The 20,656-nt window shown below is 40.8% G+C and overlaps 1 long non-coding RNA gene across 1 annotated transcript in view; it reads right to left on the bottom strand.

Annotated features, from left to right (window-relative positions):
• The window catches only part of LOC139550433 (uncharacterized), a 401,870-nt gene extending 389,477 nt beyond the window's left edge, over positions 1-12,393 (bottom strand). The window contains exon 1 of the long non-coding RNA XR_011670038.1: positions 10,700-12,393. This is a non-coding gene — a long non-coding RNA (uncharacterized lncRNA). The remainder of the gene's footprint in view (positions 1-10,699) is intronic.
• Positions 12,394-20,656: the final 8,263 nt, after the last annotated feature.

The following is a 20,656-nucleotide window of genomic DNA, read 5'->3' as shown; positions in this document are numbered from 1 at the left end:
TAGGTTATATCAGCTGTGTCGGTGAACCCCTCCTGCATCTGGACTGGCTACATAGAGGGCACAGCATGATCAGATGTGAGAGGTCACTTGGTCAGGTCAACAGGAAGTATTATTAAAGAGATGCTTTACATTGAAATACAGACAGAGATGCAGTAGTCCCAGAGTTAATGATCCCAGGTCAGTTTATATTATACAGGAAGTATTATTAAAGAGATGCTTTATATTGAAATACAGATAGATGCAGTAGTCCCAGAGTTAATGATCCCAGGTCAGTTTATATTACACAGGAAATATTATTAAAGAGATGCTTTATATTGAAATACAGAGAGATGTAGTAGTCCCAGAGTTAATGATCCCAGGTCAGTTTATATTATACAGGAAGTATTATTAAAGAGATGCTTTATATTGAAATACAGATAGATGCAGTAGTCCCAGAGTTAATGATCCCAGGTCAGTTTATATTACACAGGAAATATTATTAAAGAGATGCTTTATATTGAAATACAGAGAGATGTAGTAGTCCCAGAGTTAATGATCCCAGGTCAGTTTATATTATACAGGAAGTATTATTCAAGAGATGCTTTACATTGAAATACAGATAGATGCAGTAGTCCCAGAGTTAATGATCCCAGGTCAGTTTTGCATTTCACCTCCTGATTGATGACTAACAATGTTAGAATAAAAAAATTAAAACACAAGGCTTAAACATGCTCTCTCTCTCCATCTGTCTCTCGTCTGCAGATATGTTTTGATGTGAGAGGATGCCAACCCCCAGTCCCATCATCGCCACCTCACCTGCTTTTAAGATAACATTTGGGCCGACTAGAGACACTATTATGTAATTGTGATAAACTGAGAGAATATTTAGGTAGCACTGTGATTCATTAATCATGTGCTGCCTTCCCTGCTCCTATGTGCTTACCTCTTTCCCTTTCTGTCTTTTACACCTCTCTCTCACCTCCTCTTTCTTCCTCTGTTTTTATAATGCACAACAGATGTGCATTGTATTTATATCACTTGGATAATGAGCTTTTCAATAAAGCGTTTCACATTCTCTACTGGTTGAAATGAAGTGTAATGTGATGAAATACTCCACCTATCCTGTGTTTTACCAGATCAATGCAGATGAAGGGCATTAGATGTTGAGATGAACCGGTGTTAAGAGTATTTACATGATGCATAGGAAGTGTAGTGTTCTGTTTTTAACATTATATTTCTGTATATATGAATTAACTAGTTAAATCCTGTTTCTAGTCTAGTAGTTACAATGTGTAACCATTGATGTCCCAGGACCAAGATTGGTAAACACTGTTGAAGTGTATAATTGTAATACATACATGCAGACACAGCGTCATTCAAAGACTGGAATTTGATACTCCTGGTATTGGATATGACTGAAAAATCATCTCAAAGACATTCATACCTAAACTGCACCTTTATTTGCCAAGGTAGAGTACATGATCAGTGAATATATTAAATGTACAGGCTACAATGTGGGGATCTCATGCATGGTAATAACTACATGTATATAAGACTTGCATCCTTGGTGTAACAGTATAACTTTACGTCGTCCCCTCGCCCCGACCCGGGCGCGAACCAGGGACCCTCTGCACACATCAACAACTGACACCCACGAAGCGTCGTTACCCATCGCTCCACAAAAGCCGCGGCCCTTGCAGAGCAAGGTGCAACCCTACTTCTAGGTTTCAGAGCAAGTGACGTAACTGATTGAAATGCTACTAGCGCGTACCCGCTAACTAGCTAGCCATTTCACATCCGTTACATTGGCACAACATGATATTATATTCTACTCAATCCATAGGCTTCATTAATGTCATTCAGGCTGTTTTGAAGTTGATACAACTGGCTATGATAACTGAGGTTCATAGCTAGGTTCTGAACTAATATGTATACCAAACGTTTGGGTCCATACACAGATCGGCTAGATAGCTAGCTACACATCCATGGGTATACAGGGATTTTAATCATCCACTGCACAATAAGCAAGAACATAGCTAGCTACGTGATTTCATCTATCTGCATAGCAAATATAAGCAAGGAAAGCTTACAAAATTGTACATTCAATTTGCAGTAAAATCTTCAGCTAGCTAGATTATATACATCCACTGTTTCCCAAAACGACAGTCTGGTTTGCTGGTTGTTTCAGGAGTCCTTAAAACAACCAGAATTACAATTTCATACTCATGTCACAACACCCATAAAGCTAGTCAGCTAGCTGGCTAATGTTAGCTAGTCAGCTAGCTGGCTAAATCACGATTTTCGTAAATGAACTATGATTTAAAAAATGCATAATCGTTTGTCTCTACATGAACTAACATTCCTGTCAACTGTACATGTTTTTGCATGATTAGTTATGACTTTATAATCCCTTACATTTGCTTCCATCCTAGTATTTCTGTCCGCCATCTTTGATGTTTACAAATGTAATTAAAAGCCTAAATAAGTGCAGGAGTAAAGATTTTGCTCAACAAGTCACATAATAAGTTGCAGGGACTCACTCTGTGTGCAATAATAGTGTTTAACATGGTTGTTGAATAACTACCTCATCTCTGTACCCCACACATACAATTATCTGTAATGTCCCTCAGTCGAGCAGTGAATTTCAAACACAGATTCAACCACAAAGACCAGGGAGGTTGTCTAATGCCTCGCAAAGAAAGACACCTATTGGTGAATATCCCTTTGAGCATGGTGAAGTTAATAATGACACTTTAGATGATGTATCAATACAACCAGTCACTACAAAGATGCAGGCGTCCTTCCTAACTCAGTTGCTGGAGAGGAAGGAAACCGCTCAGGGATTTCACCATGAGGCCTATGGTGACTTTAAAATAGTTAGTGTTTAAAGGTTGTGATAGGACAAAACTGAGGATGGATCAACAACATTGTAATTACTCCACAATACTAACCTAAATGACAGAGTGAAAAGAAGGAAGCCTGTACAGATTTTTTTTTATTACAAAACATTTATCCTGTTTGCAATAAGGCACTAAAGTAATACTGCAAAAATAATTGGCAAAGAAATTAACTTTATATCCTGAATACAAAGTGTTTTATGTTTGGGGAAAATCCAACACATCACTGACTACCACTCTTCATATTTTCAAGCATGGTGGTGGCTGCATCATGTTATGGGTATGCTTGTCATGCTTGTCAACCAGTCCCTGGTTCTAATCCAGGCTGTATCACAACCAGCTGTGATCGGGAGTCTCATAGGGGCGGCGCACAATTGTCCCAGCATTGTCCAGGTTAGGGGAGGGTTTGGCCAGCCGGGATGTCCTTGTCCCATCGCGCTCTAGCAACTTCTTGTGGTGGCCGGGCGCATGCACGCTGACTTCGGTCGCCAGCTGAACGGTGTTTCCTCCGACACTGGCTTCCAGGGTAGTTAACTTCTTATGGCTGCAGGGGCAGTTTTGACTAGCTTGGATGAAAGGTGAACAGAGGTGCCCATAGTAAACTGCCTGCTCCTCAGTCCCAGTTGCTAATATATGCATAGTATTATTCATATTGGATAGAAAACACTCAGAAGTTTCTAAAACTGTTTGAATGATGTCTGTGAGTATGACAGAACTCACATGGCAGGGAAAAACCTGAGAAAAAAATCCAAACAGGAAGTGGGAATTATGAGGCGGGTCGATTTTCAACCAAGATCCTATTGAAATCACAGCGAGATGTGGATGAGTTTTTGGCTTCCACTAGATGTCAACAGTCTGTAGAACGTTGTCTGATGCCTCTACTGTGAAGGGGGGCCGAATGAGAGGGGAATTAGTCAGGTCTGCCATGACCTGACCATCCTCTAACCATGCGCGTTCACATGAGAGAGAGCTCTGTTCCATCGCTCATCTGAAGTCAATGTAATTCTCCGGTTGGAACGTTATTCAAGATTTATGTTAAAAACATTCTAAAGATTGATTCAATACATAGTTTGACATGTTTCTACTGACTGTTAATGCATTTTTGGACATTTCGTCAGCTTTTAGGGAACGCTCTTCGTGACTTTGGATTTGTTTACCAAACGCGCTAACAAAAGTAGCTAATTGGACATAAATAACGGACATTATCGAACAAATCAAGCATTTATTGTGGACCTGGGATTCCTGGGAGTGCATTCTGATGAAGATCATCAAAGGTAAGGGAATATTTATCATGTATTTTCTGGTTTCTGTTGACTCCAACATGGCGGCTAATTTGACTATTGTTCTGAGCGCCGTCTCAGATCATTGGATGGTTTGCTTTTTCCGTAAAGTTCTTTTGAAATCTGACACAGCGGTTGCATTAAGGAGAGGTATATCTATAATTCCATGTGTATAACTTGTATTATCATCTACATTTATGATGAGTATTTCTGTTGAATCGCTGTGGCTATGCAAAATCACTGGATGTTTTTGGAACTAGTGAACGTAACACGCCAATGTAAACTCAGATTTTTTAATATAAATATGAACTTTATCAAACAAAACATACATGTATTGTGTAACATGAAGTCTTATGAGTGTCATCTGATGAAGATCATCAAAGGTTAGTGATTCATTGTATCTCTATTTGTGTTTTTTGTGACTCCTATCTTTGGCTGGAGAAATGACTGTTTTGTCTGTCAATTTGGCGGTGACCTAACATAATCGTTTGTGGTGCTTTCGCAGAAAATCCGATTTGAAATCGGACACTTTGGTGGGATTAACAACAAGATTACCTTTAAAATGGTATAAAATACATGTATGTATGAGGAATTTTAATTATGAGTTTTCTGTTGTTTGAATTTGGCGCCCTGCACTTTCACTGGCTCTTGTCATATCGATCCCGTTACCGGGATCTCAGCCATAAGAAGTTTTAAGCGAGCAGTGTGTCAAGAAGTGCAGTGTGGCTTGGCAGGGTCGTGTTTAGGAGGATGCATGGCTCTCGACCTTCGCCTCTCCCCCGAGTCCGGAGGGGAGTTACAATTGGATTTCACGAAAAAGGGGTAAAAGTACAACAAAGTAATAATAATACGCTGGTACTGATTTTTCGATCACCTGGCAGATGTGTCAAACCATGTAAACACCTGCAAGACTTAAGTTAGAAGTGAATCACCTGGCAGATGTGTCAAACCATGTCAAACACTTGCAAGACTTAAGTTAGAAGTGAATCACCTGGCAGATGTGTCAAACTATGTAAACACCTGCAAGACTTAAGTTAGAAGTGAATCCCCTGGCAGATGTGCCAAACCATGTCAACAACACTTGCAAGACTTAAGTTAGAAGTGAATCACCTGGCAGATGTGTCAAACTATGTAAACACCTGCAAGACTTAAGTTAGAAGTGAATTACCTGCCGGGACATCCTAAGAAGCACACAGAGACCTGAATTTTGAAGTTGGTTTTATAATACTTGTGAAAACTGACTTCAGGTTATTGAGGGATCTAGTCTAGATTAAACGTCATAGGAAGTTTGATCATGTGGAGGTTTCATTCAAGTCTGTTTAATTAAATAATATGTTTGTCTTTGACAGGAGAGAGACCAGACTCTCCTTCTGACAGCAGGAAGAGTCCTTCAGGGGAACCAGACCCAGAGACGTCCAAACCAGCAGGACGACATCACTGCTCCTTGTGTGGAAAGAGTTTTACTCAGTTAGGGAGCCTGAAAACACATAAGAGAATACACAAAGAAGAGAAGCCTTACCACTGCTCCTTGTGTGGAAAGAGTTTTAGGTGGTTAGGGAGCCTGAAGAAGCATGAGAGAATACACACAGGAGAAAAGCCTTACCAATGTTCCCATTGTGGAAATAATTTTGTCCAGTTAGGAAACCTGAACCAGCATGAGAGGACACACACAGGAAAAAAAGATGCACCACTGCTCCCAGTGTGGAAAGAGATTTACCCGGGTTAAGGTACCTAAAAAAGACTTGTGTTTTTGACTGAGAATGTGTGTTTTCTTTTGGACTGTCAAAATTGAGTTTACTTAGTGTAATGTTAGTGTACTGTTTTTTAAAATTGCGATTAATCCATTGTCTGAAAGGGTTAAAAACACACTGAAAACATCCTAAATATATATACTATATACCGCTGCAATCTACAACGTCATGTAAAAACAAGATGTCATGGAGGTTAAATAAAGTCTGCTTTATCAATGGAACATATTGTGACCCGTCATGAAGGTTAAATAAAGTCTGCTTTATCAATGGAACATATTGTGACCCGTCATGGAGGTTAAATAAAGTCTGCTTTATCAATGGAACATATTGTGACCCGTCATGAAGGTTAAATAAAGTCTGCTTTATCAATGGAACATATTGTGACCCGTCATGGAGGTTAAATAAAGTCTGCTTTATCAATGGAACATATTGTGACCCGTCCACTGGGGGGCGCTGTAGAGTCATAATATCCATAACAAATACAGGTCAAACAGGGAAATGGTTCACATCGTTTTTCCACCATTCATTTTTCCCACAGGGCTGTGTTTTGTTTAGGCTCACCCTGGTGTGACGTTTTGATAACCATGTAAATCTCTCTAGGACAAGGTGACTGAGGGTGAATGTACACTAGATAAATGGCGGTAAATTGCTGTGTGCCGCTCTGCCTGCCCGTTGTGACTCCGTCAAGAATTTAGCAGAGCAAGTTTGTATGAAGGTCTGGTTATTAAATGGCTACATATTTCAATAGTAATGTCCTCTAACACGCTCTGGGGACAAACTTTGCTGCCCTGTTTCCAGTTGTCCACATGGCTGGGAGAACCTATTCAAGTAAGGAAATAGATTTTGGAAATGTAAAAACAACGATGTATTATTAGCTAACTAGCTACAGTGCAGGCTAACTCTAATGAGCTGCTAAATGAGCTAGCTAGTTGGCTAGCTAGCTATCCAGCCAACTTCACATTCTGTATAGATAGCTAGCTAAGTGAATGAAATATCACCAGCTACTGTAAGAAATTGAAATAGATACTGGAGACTAGTATAACAACATTCCAACATAGGCTATCCTTTGTACAAAATGAACCCACCCTCTCTTTGTCCTTAGGCACATGCCGATCTCATTAGATACTAACCTCAGACACACACACACCCCACTCAGGACAGGCCCCTGAAACATCATTTAGACATACACATTCTTTCCAAGGGTGTGACTCAAGACAAAGAACTATGTCAAGAGCCAATGGAACGTCGACACCTGGTCCGAACAGGACCACTCACGACCAAGATTGACCAAGAGGAAGGCCAGACGACAAGACCACCTACTTTGCTAGTTGCCTATATAATTTGAATGTACTGTTTAGAGCGGTCTCTTCTCCGACGATTTCATAAGAATCTGACAGAAAGGGGCCGTGCACGTTTTTGCCTGATATCTTTACACTTGAATAAAACGGCCTTATTATAAAAATTATCCACCTCGTCCTATGTCTCCACTTGTTCTCCTGTCTCAAGTAAACGTTTTATCAACAGAATTGGTAAGCAGAGGATGGTAATTAGACACCTTTGATTTCGGTCCATAGAAAATTGATCAGACAGGAGGCGAGTGGGAGAAAGATTCAAGAAGGAGAGGTGACCCGCTCGAGGGAGACGTCGGCGATTCAACTCACCCAGGAAACTGATCAAAGAGCTCGACAATATTAAGGTAAGCAGAGCCGGTTTAATCAAAATCTGCATATTGTATTATAGCCAATATCTAAATTATGATCAGGAGTACTGAGGTGAGTGTGAATTGTTGCTAAATATATGTGGAATTGTCTAGAATCTAAGGCATGGTGTAAGGATATCTGCGTTAAAAATCCCATTCCAAGTAGTCTGATAACAGTGAGGAATTAACTGAATGTATTCCAAGTAGTCTGATAACAGTGAGGAATTAAATGAATTAACTGAATGTATTCCAAGTAGTCTGATAACAGTGAGGAATTAAATGAATTTTGTCTGAAATATATTCCAAGTAGTCTGATATACCAGTGAGGAATTGTGGTAATAGCGAACCTGAGCCTACTGGAGTTGGCATTCCAGTAGACAGAGGGCTATGCTGAATGTATTCCAAGTAGTCTGATAACAGTGAGGAATTAAATGCTGAAATGTATTCCAAGTAGTCTGATATACCAGTGAGGAATCGATGAAATAAGTTGCATGAGCAGAACCGAGACAAGTCGATAACGCCAAATCAATGTGAGTGATTGAACGTTCCACGAGGCCGATTGCTAATAATTAGCCATATGCTAAGTTGAGGCTGTGTTGGAAGTGACCGCCGGGTCAGAGAAGCAGCTATTTTCTGCTGATAAGTTGACCTGATTTTTCCCTCTCGTGCTGTTGATAAATCCTTAAGGGTTAGAATTAATTTGACAATTATTTTAGAAGCGCTTGATTTACTAGTATATTGTTCCCAAAGGAAATTTCTTAAATGTTTTGGCAAAGTATTTAATTAATAATAAAAAATAAAAAAAGAGTTCAAATTAATCGAAAAAGTTAAAAGTAATAATATCTTTCGAATAAAAGATCTTATAATTGCCATTCCAATTATATCAGGAGCGCCTGAATTCATTAGTATATTGTTCCCAAAGGAAACTTCTGAAATATTTTGCCAAAGTATTTAATTAATTGAATAAGCGAAAAGCAATAATATTTGTATTATAAGTACCTAAAACTGTCATTCCAATTATATCAGGAGCGCGTGAATATATTCGTATATTGTTTCAAAAAGATATAGCTGAAATATTGTTGGAAAACGAAAATAATTCATCGAATACACGGCAATAAAATTCTTTGTCCACGCGGGTCGGACACGAGACTAAGGGGGGTTAGAGAAAAAATACATCGCTGGTTTCGATCAGTGACGGGCTGAAGTATACAAAGATAATAATAGACCCAGACATAGCTTAACGACAAAATGACCACGACTATCGTCCCCAAACACAAATTCAACGAATATTTAGATCAGAGAATGAAAGACAGAGCAGGCGGGAGATTACATTACAAACCCGTTAAAAGAATTTGGGAAGAAGTGAGGCTGAAATGGACGCAAGCCGGTTTCCTTAGTGGAGTCTCCCCATCAAAAGGGCAGCTCCTCACTATGGAGAAAGAATTAGGGGAAGCAGTGAAGGAAAAGATAGAAAGTGAAGCTGAAAAGAATAAGAGTCACTTATTTAAAAAGGAAGGAACAAAGCAAAGGGAAAGAGCAGAGGCTGAGCTGAAATTAGGAATTTGGGCAATTGAAGAAATTAGAAGAGCACTCCCTTACAGGAAACCTGATATGATGGGGGTGGCCACTGAAGCCCCAACTGACACCAAAGAGGGCAGGCCCAACAATAATGATGAGCAAAGAATTCACGTTCAGCACTGTTTAAAAAAATAATAATAATAATAATAATTAAGCAAAAATAACCTTTTGGTAATGGTAGACAGGTTTTCCAAATGGGTCGAGGCAATACCAACAGCACGTGAGGATGCCAGGTGAGTCATTAAGTGGCTGCAGACTGAACTCATACCAAGTTGTGGAGTTCCAAGGCAAATCCGATCCGACAAACGGGTCCCATTTCAGTAACCAACACCTGAGACAGGTGGAGGAAAGATTGGGTATTGTGCTCAAGTTTGGGTTAGTGTACAGGCCACAATGTCAAAAGCCTCGTGAAACGCGCCAATCAAATGTATGTGCAGGTTTGAAGTTGATTTGGGTTGAAGCCCTGCCCCTGGCATTGATGGCCATGAGAGCCTCGCCAGGTGCAGGCACCCATCTCTCTCCTCATGCTTGGTCCACCAAGGGAGGGAGGTCATATGCCCGCCCTTGAAGTATAACAAATTGTAATGTCTGATAATTGACGGAACTTTCTGCAGCTCTCTCCACACAGATTCACAAGGTCCAGAAGGGGAGCTGACGAGAGATCCGGCACCACGGAAGGTAAAAAATTGGTGACTGGGTGGGGTAAAAGTCCACAAGAGAAAGTGGCTAGAACCCAGGTGGACTGGACAGTACGAAGTGAGGGAGGTTACTTCACACTCAGTCCAGGTCAAAGGTAAATCAGGCGCACCTTGGCACCACCTCACACATTGCACTCCAGCCCCAATCCCTTCTAGAACACTGACAGAAGTCAGAGCTGATTTAAACAGCTTAAATCCGATTCCAAATGAAGACATTCCTGACTCAGGGGATGCGGCATCAAACTCCGCCTCCCCTGAAAAAGGAACCTCGCCCATTTAGAGGGACATTTCTCCCTCCCTGGGCAAGACTAGGGATATCTGGCCCCTTATTTGTGATATTCCTCCACACACTCATAACTCTTAGAATAGTTTGGGGGTGGAGAGCTATACAGAGAATGGACAGAAGATGGCAGTATTGCAGCACTCAACGGTCTCCCAGGAGCCTGTTTGAGTGCTGGTGACAGAGAAAAAAATTAAAACCAATTCGGAGTAGAGAGAATACGTTTAATAACTTATTCAGGTTAAATTTATAGACTAATGATATTATTGTTATGGATTGGGTGACATGCGATATAAATTTAGCGAAGTATATGGTAAGTTTACACTTTGGAATGGAGAAAGTTGAGAAGTCGATTTTACTTATACGATAGTTTTGCTGCCAAACTTAGTTGGGGTAACTAGATGTTTTGCCTAGAGGCAGGAATAAGACAGTCATTTTTGGTATTATATTGGCTAGTTGCTGCGTTCTGAACACAGGTTGAGCGCTAGTAAACGCATATCTTTATTTGAACTATACTAATCTATTTGATAAAAATACTAAACCTGTATATTTAACATTTGATAATGATTGGCAAATCCATATATTTAACCACAACTTTGAATTTAGCATTGAGTATTATAGGAGGAACGGGATAAAATGTGTACTTTCCCCACCGGGTGTGGCCGTATTAAATTATGCTAGAGAAAATTGGTTGTGTCATTTAGAGGGAAAATGTGTACATTATAGCTTTGAGATACTTTTCAAAAGTTGCTGAAAGTTATTGGTTTTTGTTTAGGTAACACCAGAGAATTCGAACAATAAGTAAACGTATTCTAAACGTGATCTGTTTTCATTATGGGGAACAATGAACGACTCGCAACCTGGTATGGCTGGCAGGGAGTTTTTAAAGGGACAGTACACGTTTATCACAGTTGTGTTACATGAAACATCGGGGAAATTTAGAACGAATGATTTAAGGGTATTATCATAATTATTAGGTTTTGTTTTTGTGGTAAACGTTTGGGTTACGGGGTTTTCCGTGTTCCCAGAGACAAGATATCTTAAAAGAATACACTCATATTGGAATAGGAGTTTTACTTTCTGAGTTTTATTTAGGCAAGGGACTTTGAGAAGATAAAGGGTTCTTTTGGTATGCCTAGATATGGTATGGAACACGAATGTAGGTGTAACCTTTTTGACCTATTTTCATTGCATTTTCCGGTGACTTGATCACTCACGGGAGAATGTAGTGGGAATAATGAATTTGTGTCATTTGGGATACTAGTTTATAACTCTTGACCATAAGGTTAGCATTTGTTTTGGCCATTAGAAGATAGAGATAGGTTTATTAAGGTTATGTAAGGACTTTAGAGATTGACACTATAAGACATGTTGTTATTTTAAATCCATTTGGGATAGATAAAGTCAAAACAGTGAGACACTTAGTTAATATTGCAAAAGAACACATAGTTGTTATTGACTATTATTAGAAAAAGGCAGACAGATGGGTCTATCCCACACTGTTGAGACCTTGAAGGTTTGAGAGTAGAGTGGGGAGGGTGGACCAGGAAATGAGCAAGGTAGGCTGTGAAATAAGAAAGGAGAGAAAGGGTTTAACATATATAAGCAGCACAGATACATTTTAAAGTAGATAAGTCACTTGACAGAGAATTGGAAAAAAAATAGATATGAATGTACGCCCAAGGGAGAATTGGATATGCGGCGAATGAATGGGACGTTTCTATATTATAATGTACTAAGTCATTATTTAGAGTAGGTAAGGTTGATACCTGGCCAGAGCCAGGTATCAAACGGGGGAGGGGTACATTGTGGTCTAGGATAGGATGGGGCCTATTGGAAAATAAACTAATGTAAAATTCAAAATTATAGCTAACAAATAGGTATAGAAGTTAAATATATAATCAGATAAAACAAATGAGAAACTGGTGGTTAACCAAATCTGTATGTCCAGGATTTTATGCGTTGCAGGTGAATTAAAGGAGAAGGTGATTCACTCGACCTGGGGGCATATCGCACTTGGAGGGTGAGACACACTGACACTGCCGAATGATCACAGAGTTAAGGAGAAGAACTGTTGCTAATAAAGCTCGGGGGTCAACTCCTTAATGAAAATTCCCTGACCCCGACCTTTCCTCACTGTGTACGTTCATAGAAGTGAAAGTGTTGTTTGACCTCTGGCTGATGATGTGTTCTTTGGGAGAGGGTGGGGTTTTACAGGACTGCTTGCAGTCCTGAGCTGTCTGATTAGGATACGACGGGGATGTTACCATCACAGTGTTGCCAGAACCACCACCAGTTCTAACGGACCAGGGTTCAGCCGGCCTCCTCCACCACTTCAAGACCAAGTCCCACACCACCACCTAAGCTCTCCAATCTGGTACAGGTGATAAATATAAAAGACATCTAAGATAGTGAACAATTGGGGACTGAAACTGGTTATGAGGAAAGGGAGAATATGTGGTTGGCTTACAGAATACTTAATAGAAAGGACTGTGTCGTATGTGGACATGCCAGACCTATTCTGGCTGCTCACCCATTTGCCCTAAGTAATGTGGAAGGTTGGATGTGTATATTGGAAAGTTTAAGCCAAATTCAACCTTGTGTAAAACTCTTGAGTTTTGTGTTCCCAGAAGTACCTCCCCAGAAGGTACCGTGGGGAGTTAAGGCATATGGAGGATATTACAGCTGTAACACTGGTACAGGTAGAGGTAGAGACTATGGGAGGTTCCCTACTGCTGCCTGCATCACTAATGTCACTATTAACTAGAGGTGTTGCTGATGTATGGTGGATGTGTGGACCTGCCAGGCAGTTGACCCCCATTTTGAAAGGAAATTGTCGTTGCACATGTGTTTTGGCCAGTCTGATAACACCATTGCCTATTATTGAGGTTACAGCTAATCAACTTCTGGGAGCTGCACATGACACAGAGACTCGGTACCAACCCAGGAGACGGCAGAACCGTGACGCTCCTTGGTCCGAGGGTACAGATAACATGCACACCAACCTGTTGGGGTCCCAATAGGGGTCCCCCACGAATACCAGACATCAAACAGGAATGATGGCCTGTGGCATCTATTGCCCAGTTTGGCCCAGCTATTGTTGATGCTAAGCAGAATGCTTGGATCAATTATATCTACTATAATCAACAATGATTTGTTAAACTACACCCACACAGTACTTACGGGGATGGCTGAACGATTGGAGGCTACCTCTCAAACCAGTAGACAAAATAGACTAGAACTGGACATGATTCTGGCCAACCAGGGAGGTGTATGTAAAATGATTGGAGAACAGTGTTGCACGTTTGTCCCTAAACAATACTAGTCCGGATGGGAGCATTTCAAAAGCTCTGAGTGGGTTGGCAAGGTTCAGTGGAGATGAAGGGTCTTGCAGGTGTGGAGGAGAGTGGACTGTTCTCTGGCTGGGTGGTTGGTTTGGTAAGTACACTACAATGATGATTACTGGATTTCTGACACTAGTTGTTGTTTTTCATTTTTGTGTTGCCTGTATCATACCTTGTTTGAAGTCTGTTACAGATGTGGAAAGGGCCTATGGTATGATGCCGCTGCTTGATGCTCCAGTTGGAGAGGCTGATACGAAAACAAGCTTCCGCAGGAAAGTGGGCTTGACAGAGGAGGACCCTTGGTTTGCTGTAGTTGATGTTGTCGAATGAATAAAAAGTGATGTTTGTCCTCCCTGTTGTGAAGGTTTGAAGTTCCCGGGTGGCGACGAGCCCACCTGGTACAGGTTGTATAGAGGGATGGACCTGAGGGTTTAACATATTCTCGTTTTTTGGGTTACTAATGTGTGGTTGGCCACTCCAGGTGTAGTTATTGGAGTGGTCTCCTTTTTGGTCCTTGCTTATTTACGACTCAACTTACATTGATGCTAGTGGTGTCCCTAGGGGGTGCCAGATGAATATAAACTGGTGGACTAAGTGACAGCTGGGTTTGAATCTTCTGTCTGTTGGTGGTGTACAGTTAATAAAAATGTGGACAGAATTAACTACATTCATTTTAATGTCCAGAAACTGGGCAATTGGACTCAACAAGGCTTCGAGGCGGTCCATGGACAATTGGCAGCTACGTCCCTGATGGCATTTCAAAATAGAATCGCGGTTGATATGTTATTGGCTGAACCGGGGGGGGGTCTGTGCAATGTTTGGTGAGCAGTGCTGTACTTTCATTCCCAACAATACAGCTACGGATGGGAGTCTGACTGAGGTATTGGAGGGACTCCGTACCCTTAATGGTAAGATGAAACAGCATTCTGGAGTGGACACGTCTATGTGGGACTCATGGATGGATGCTTTTGGGAAATATAAGACGCTGGTTTCCTCCATCCTAGTATCTATTTCCGTGTTTGCAGGCATTCTTGTACTTTGTGGATGCTGTTGCATTCCATGTGCGCGCACGCTTGCTAGTCGTGATATCACTGCCGCCATAGACCCTAATCAGGAAAGGGCCCAAATGTTCCCATTGCTTGATGATGGGGAAGCTGGACCTGTCTATCTATTTGAGGACTAAGATATTTTTATGTCACGTCTCTTGTGAGACGTGTAGAGGGGGAATCAAAAATTTGTCTTCTGACAAATTTTATCTAGTTTATTCACGTCTAGAAGACGTGAAGAGGGGGATTTGTAAGAAATTGAAATAGATACTGGAGACTAGTATAACAACATTCCAACATAGGCTATCCTTTGTACAAAATGAACCCACCCTCTCTTTGTCCTTAGGCACATGCCGATCTCATTAGATACTAACCTCAGACACACACACACCCCACTCAGGACAGGCCCCTGAAACATCATTTAGACATACACATTCTTTCCAAGGGTGTGACTCAAGACAAAGAACTATGTCAAGAGCCAATGGAACGTCGACACCTGGTCCGAACAGGACCACTCACGACCAAGATTGACCAAGAGGAAGGCCAGACGACAAGACCACCTACTTTGCTAGTTGCCTATATAATTTGAATGTACTGTTTAGAGCGGTCTCTTCTCCGACGATTTCATAAGAATCTGACAGAAAGGGGCCGTGCACGCTTTTGCCTGATATCTTTACACTTGAATAAAACGGCCTTATTATAAAATTATCCACCTCGTCCTATGTCTCCACTTGTTCTCCTGTCTCCAATAAACGTTTTACTAACACTAGCTAACATCCCCGAACATGAGCTCCATAAACTTCTCCCCTCCTGTTAAAGAAGAGGATAAGGTCTGCTGGACGGAGAAAGGAGGTCTGTGGCTGAACATTGTCGTGAAAGAGGAGGAGGAAGAAGAGGATGTCACAGTAAAACAAGAAGTAGAGGGTGAGGCTGTTACAGTGAAAGAGGAAGACGTTTCAGTGAAAGAAGAGGAGGACGCGTTCAGAGTTAAAGAGGAGGAAGATGAGAAAGAGGAGGATGTAGTTTTTGGTGTGAAAGAGGAGGGGGAGGTTACTGTCACATTGGAGGAAGAAGAGGAGGTTGGAGATCTGTTTAACCCCAGTAAGTACCGTCTCTGCAGTTGTTGAACCAATATGCAGTAAAGGGGTTCTACACTGTAATGTTGTTCTGTAGGAATGGCTGAAACTTCACTGTAACGTGTAGAACATCAAGAGTGGACCATCAACAAAACGTTAACAATTGATCAAATGCATCCAATGACAATGCCTGAAATACTGTAGTCCTCAATATCTCCTATTAGATTAGCCCAATATGTAGTCTTAAAGGGGCAATCAGCAGTTGTTACATCCATTTTGGGACTTATACATTAATGATATGTACCCATTGTTTCTTGAAGAAATCACTTATAAATGCCTCATGAGCTTAGTTCAACTGTCGTACCCCATCAGAACCCAAAATATGAGCTTTTTTTTACTCCAATGTTTGTCAGTAAATATAAACAAACACGGTATATCCCCAAAACATGGTTAACTAGAATGTTGATATCATGGATGGTTGCATTTCTCCAGCCCCATCCCTCAGCTTTTTACCGAAACAGGCAGGGAGTACGCTTTGTTATTGTTTCTACTGCTGATTGCTGCCCCCGTTACTCCTCAAGGTCCAAGGACTGTATGTTATTTTCAGAGGTAGACTGGCTCTGGCAGCTAAAATAGTCAAATATTCCATCTAAATGTGAATCGATTCTCAACGGGCAGGGAGTACGCTTTGTTATTGTTTCTACTGCTGATTCTCTGCCCCCGTTACTCCTCAAAATAATTTCACATAATACTTTCATATCACATAACAATTATTTCACACAATACTTTCATATCACATCAAAATAATTTAAAATACTTTTAACATCAAAATAATTTCACACAATACTTTCATATCACATCTAAATAGGTAACCAGTCTGTATAGATAGATAGCTAAGTGAATTAAATATCATCAGCTGTCTAACTTCATATTAGCTAGCTATCTTGATGTATTTATCACTGTAAAAAACAAACTCCAAATGCTTTTGTAGGTAGCTAGCTAACAGCCATGGAGGGTGAAAGGATAGCAGCCCCAACTGTCAGTGAGAGAGGAGGCTATTCTGGATAGGGCAGGTACTTTTGTGTAGTTCCTGTCCCTAGAAGTGAGGACGGAGATAAAAGTAACATAATATTCAGTGTGGTGTAATTTGACTATAATGAAGTGTGTTTCTTGTGAGGTTTTCTGTCCTCAGATAAAGAGCTCTATGAAAGCCAGTCTACATATGAAGAGGTCCCAATGGAGAGCAGTGGTTCTCAGTCCTGGGGACTCAAAGAGGTGCACATCGTTGTTTTTGCCTCAGCACTGCACAGCTGATTCAAATGATCAACTCATCATCAAGCTTCAAGTGGTATTTATGTATTCATTTGTGATGCTGTCCTTGATATGATCCTGTTATTGTCACATGCTACACATGTACATATGTGTGCCCATGCATCTATCAATCCAATGTTATCATGATTTGTTATCAGGGATATTATACTTTAGTAATCCACAATGACCTGGTGATGTAAAAGTCTAATAATGACATTGTCTTCCATATTCCTACAGATACCTTGTAACTGGAGATTCCTTCAAAACGATTGCCTACAGTTACCGTGTAGGGCACTGCAAGGTTGGGTGACCAGGGTCATCTGGGACTGCCTCCTGGAGGAATTCAGGTGTGTGAAGGCTACCTGTGTCCTGCGTAACTTCATGACGATGACACGAGGACCAGGAGGGGATCTGCAGCTCGCCGCCGTGTGCCAGAGGAGGAGTCTGCTGCTCTGCAGGATGTTTCAAGGATGGGGTCCAACAACGCAGCAAGAGAGGCAATCCGTGTGCAGGAGATCTTCACCTCCTACTTCTTCAAAGAGGATGCTGTTCCCTGGCAACACCATAGACTACACTATGCACAACCAAAGGCTCTTCAAAGAGGTTGCTGTTCCCTAGCAACACCATAGACTACACTATGCACAACCAAAGGCTCGTTTAAGAGCCATTCACATTGTAATAAGAGTATTCTTCCATTTACTTAGCTATGTCAACTGCAGTTATTCAATTCATAGTTTCTCTCCCTTTGATTTCTACTTCTCAGGTGAGGGTGCTGTTTAGGTAAGGGTGTGATGTCTGTGCCAAAACAAAACAGGCTGTTTTAAATCACCCATATTGAAAAAATGTAGAACAATTAGACACCCTATAACCCACACCTACACAATCATGTATCAATCTGATTGATGGATTGTGTTGTGCAGTAAGCAGGCTCAGGTGTATAACTGTGGCTCCTTCCACCTTCAACGAATAGGCAAGAGGGCTAACCATGGAGAATAGTAAGACACTTCATTATTTCTATAACTACGCTATATTGTTTGTCCTTGTGTGTCCGTTCATGTTTTTCAGCATAAAGTACTCTGCAGCCACTTAGTGTGGTGTGGACACCAGGTGAGGCCACACACAGATTCCTGTTGAACACTGTGGCTTTAACTACCTTATTTTTGCAATAACAGTCTCTCTCCTTCACTTCATCCCTCTCTCCCCTTCTCCCTAAATCCTCTAGGTTATATCAGCTGTGTCGGTGAACCCCTCCTGCATCTGGACTGGCTACATAGAGGGCACAGCATGGTCAGAGGTGAGAGGTCACTTGGTCGGGTCAACAGGAAGTATTATTAAAGAAATGCTTTACATTGAAATACAGATAGATGCAGTAGTACCAGAGTTAATGATCCCAGGTCAGTTTATATTATACAGGAAGTATTATTAAAGAGATGCTTTACATTGAAATACAGAGAGATGCAGTAGTCCCAGAGTTAATGATCCCAGGTCAGTTTATATACAGGAAGTATTATTAAAGAGATGCTTTACATTGAAATACAGACAGATGCAGTAGTCCCAGAGTTAATGATCCAAGGTCAGTTTTGCATTTCACCTCCTGATTGATGACTAACAATGTTAGAATAAAAAATTAAAACACAAGGTTTAAACATGCTCTCTCTCTCTCCATCTGTCTCTCGTCTGCAGATATGTTTTGATGTGAGAGGATGCCAACCCCCAGTCCCATCATCGCCACCTCACCCTCTTTTAAGATAACCTTTGTGCCGACTAGAGACACTATTATGTAATTGTGATGAACTGAGAGAATATTTAGGTAGCACTGTGATTCATTAATCATGTGCTGCCTTCCCTGCTCCTATGTGCTTACCTCTTTCCCTTTCTGTCTTTTACACCTCTCTCTCCACCTCCTCTTTGTTCCTCTGTTTTATAATGCATTGAAGTACAGATTGAACTTGTATTTATAACACTTGGATAATGAGCTTTTCAATAAAGCTTTTCACATTCTCTACTGGTTGAAATGAAGTGTAATGTGATGAAATACTCCACCTATCCTGTGTTTATCAGATCATGCAGATGAAGGGCATTAGATGTTGAGATGAACCGGTGTTGGAGTATTTACATGATGCATAGGAAGTGTAGTGTTCTGTTTTTAACATTATGTTTCTGTATATATGAATTAACTAGTTAAATCCTGTTTCTAGTCCATTAGTTACAATGTGTAACCATTGATGTCCCAGGACCAAGATTGGTAAACACTGTTGAAGTGTATAATTGTAATACATACATGAAGACACAGCGTCATTCAAAGACTGGAATTTGATACTCCTGGTATTGGATATGACTGAATAATCATCTCAAAGACATTCATACCTAAACTGCACATTTATTTGCCAAGGTAGAGTACATGATCAGTGAATATATTAAATGTACAGGCTACAACGTGGGGATCTCATGCATGGTAATAACTACATGTATATACGACTTGCATTCTTGGCACAACATGATATTATATTCTACTCAATCCATAGGCTTCATTAATGTCATTCAGGCTGTTTTGAAGTTGATACAACTGGCTATGATAGCTGAGGTTCATAGCTAGGTTCTGAACTAATATGTATACCAAACGTTTGGGTCCATACACAGATCGGCTAGATAGCTAGCTACACATCCATGGGCATACAGGGATTTTAATCATCCACTGCACAATAAGCAAGAACATAGCTAGCTACGTGATTTCATCTATCTGCATGGTAAATATCAGCAAGGCAAACTTACAAAATTGTACATTCAATTTGCAGTAAATTCTTCAGCTAGCTAGATTCTATACATCCACTGTTTCCCAAAACGACAGCCTGGTTTGCTGGTTGTTTCAGGAGTTCCTAAAACAACCAGAATTACAATTTCATACTCATGTCACAACACCCATAAAGCTAGCCAGCTAGCTGGCTAATGTTAGCTAGTCAGCTAGCTGGCTAAATCACGATTTTCGTAAATGAACTATGATTTAAAAAAAATGCATAATCGTTTGTCTCTACATGAACTAACATTCCTGTCAACTGTACATGTTTTTGCATGATTCGTTATGACGTTATAATCCCTTACATTTGCTTCAATCCTAGTATTTCTGTCCGCCATCTTTGATTCAGTTCAGTTCTGTGTAGGGGTTCCCCTCTCCTAGTATTTCTGTTCGCCATATTTGATTCAGTTCAGTTCTGTGTAGGGGTTCCCCTCTCTCCTAGTATATCTTTGCTGAAGAAAGTCTAACGGTCACTAGTGCAGCAGCAGCCTCCCCCCGTCCTAGTGCCGGCCCGGTAAAAAAGTTTAAGATGCGATGGAACGGTTGACAAAAAAAAGAAATCACAGAAAAAATATATTGACTGATATTGATTTATATAGGGGGGACTAATTAATATTTTAGTTCTAGCGACGTCCCTGATTCCTACCCTTTAACTTTTTGTCTGAAAATTAAATTGACATTTTACTCAACTGCGTTACCCACTCCAGTCAGCAGATTGCGGTCTGCGACTTTAAGGCAATGCTGCTACTGTGACGTATAATCTAGTGGACGGAACGCTTCTTTCAACAGCAGCAACAGGAGCTAGTCAGCCACCTCGGTAGCTTGCTAGACAAAATAGCCTGAACCAATAAAGCTCTTTAGACGCTTTCGTATATTATTAGCCACTGTGTTTTAAACCCTCTTCTGTCGTCTAGTTAGTTATC

Source organism: Salvelinus alpinus, chromosome 2 (genome assembly GCF_045679555.1).
Source record: "Salvelinus alpinus chromosome 2, SLU_Salpinus.1, whole genome shotgun sequence".
NCBI classification, from domain to species: Eukaryota; Metazoa; Chordata; class Actinopteri; order Salmoniformes; family Salmonidae; genus Salvelinus; species Salvelinus alpinus.
Note: the sequence above shows the minus strand (reverse complement) of the source record. Positions and strands in the feature narration are given on the sequence as shown.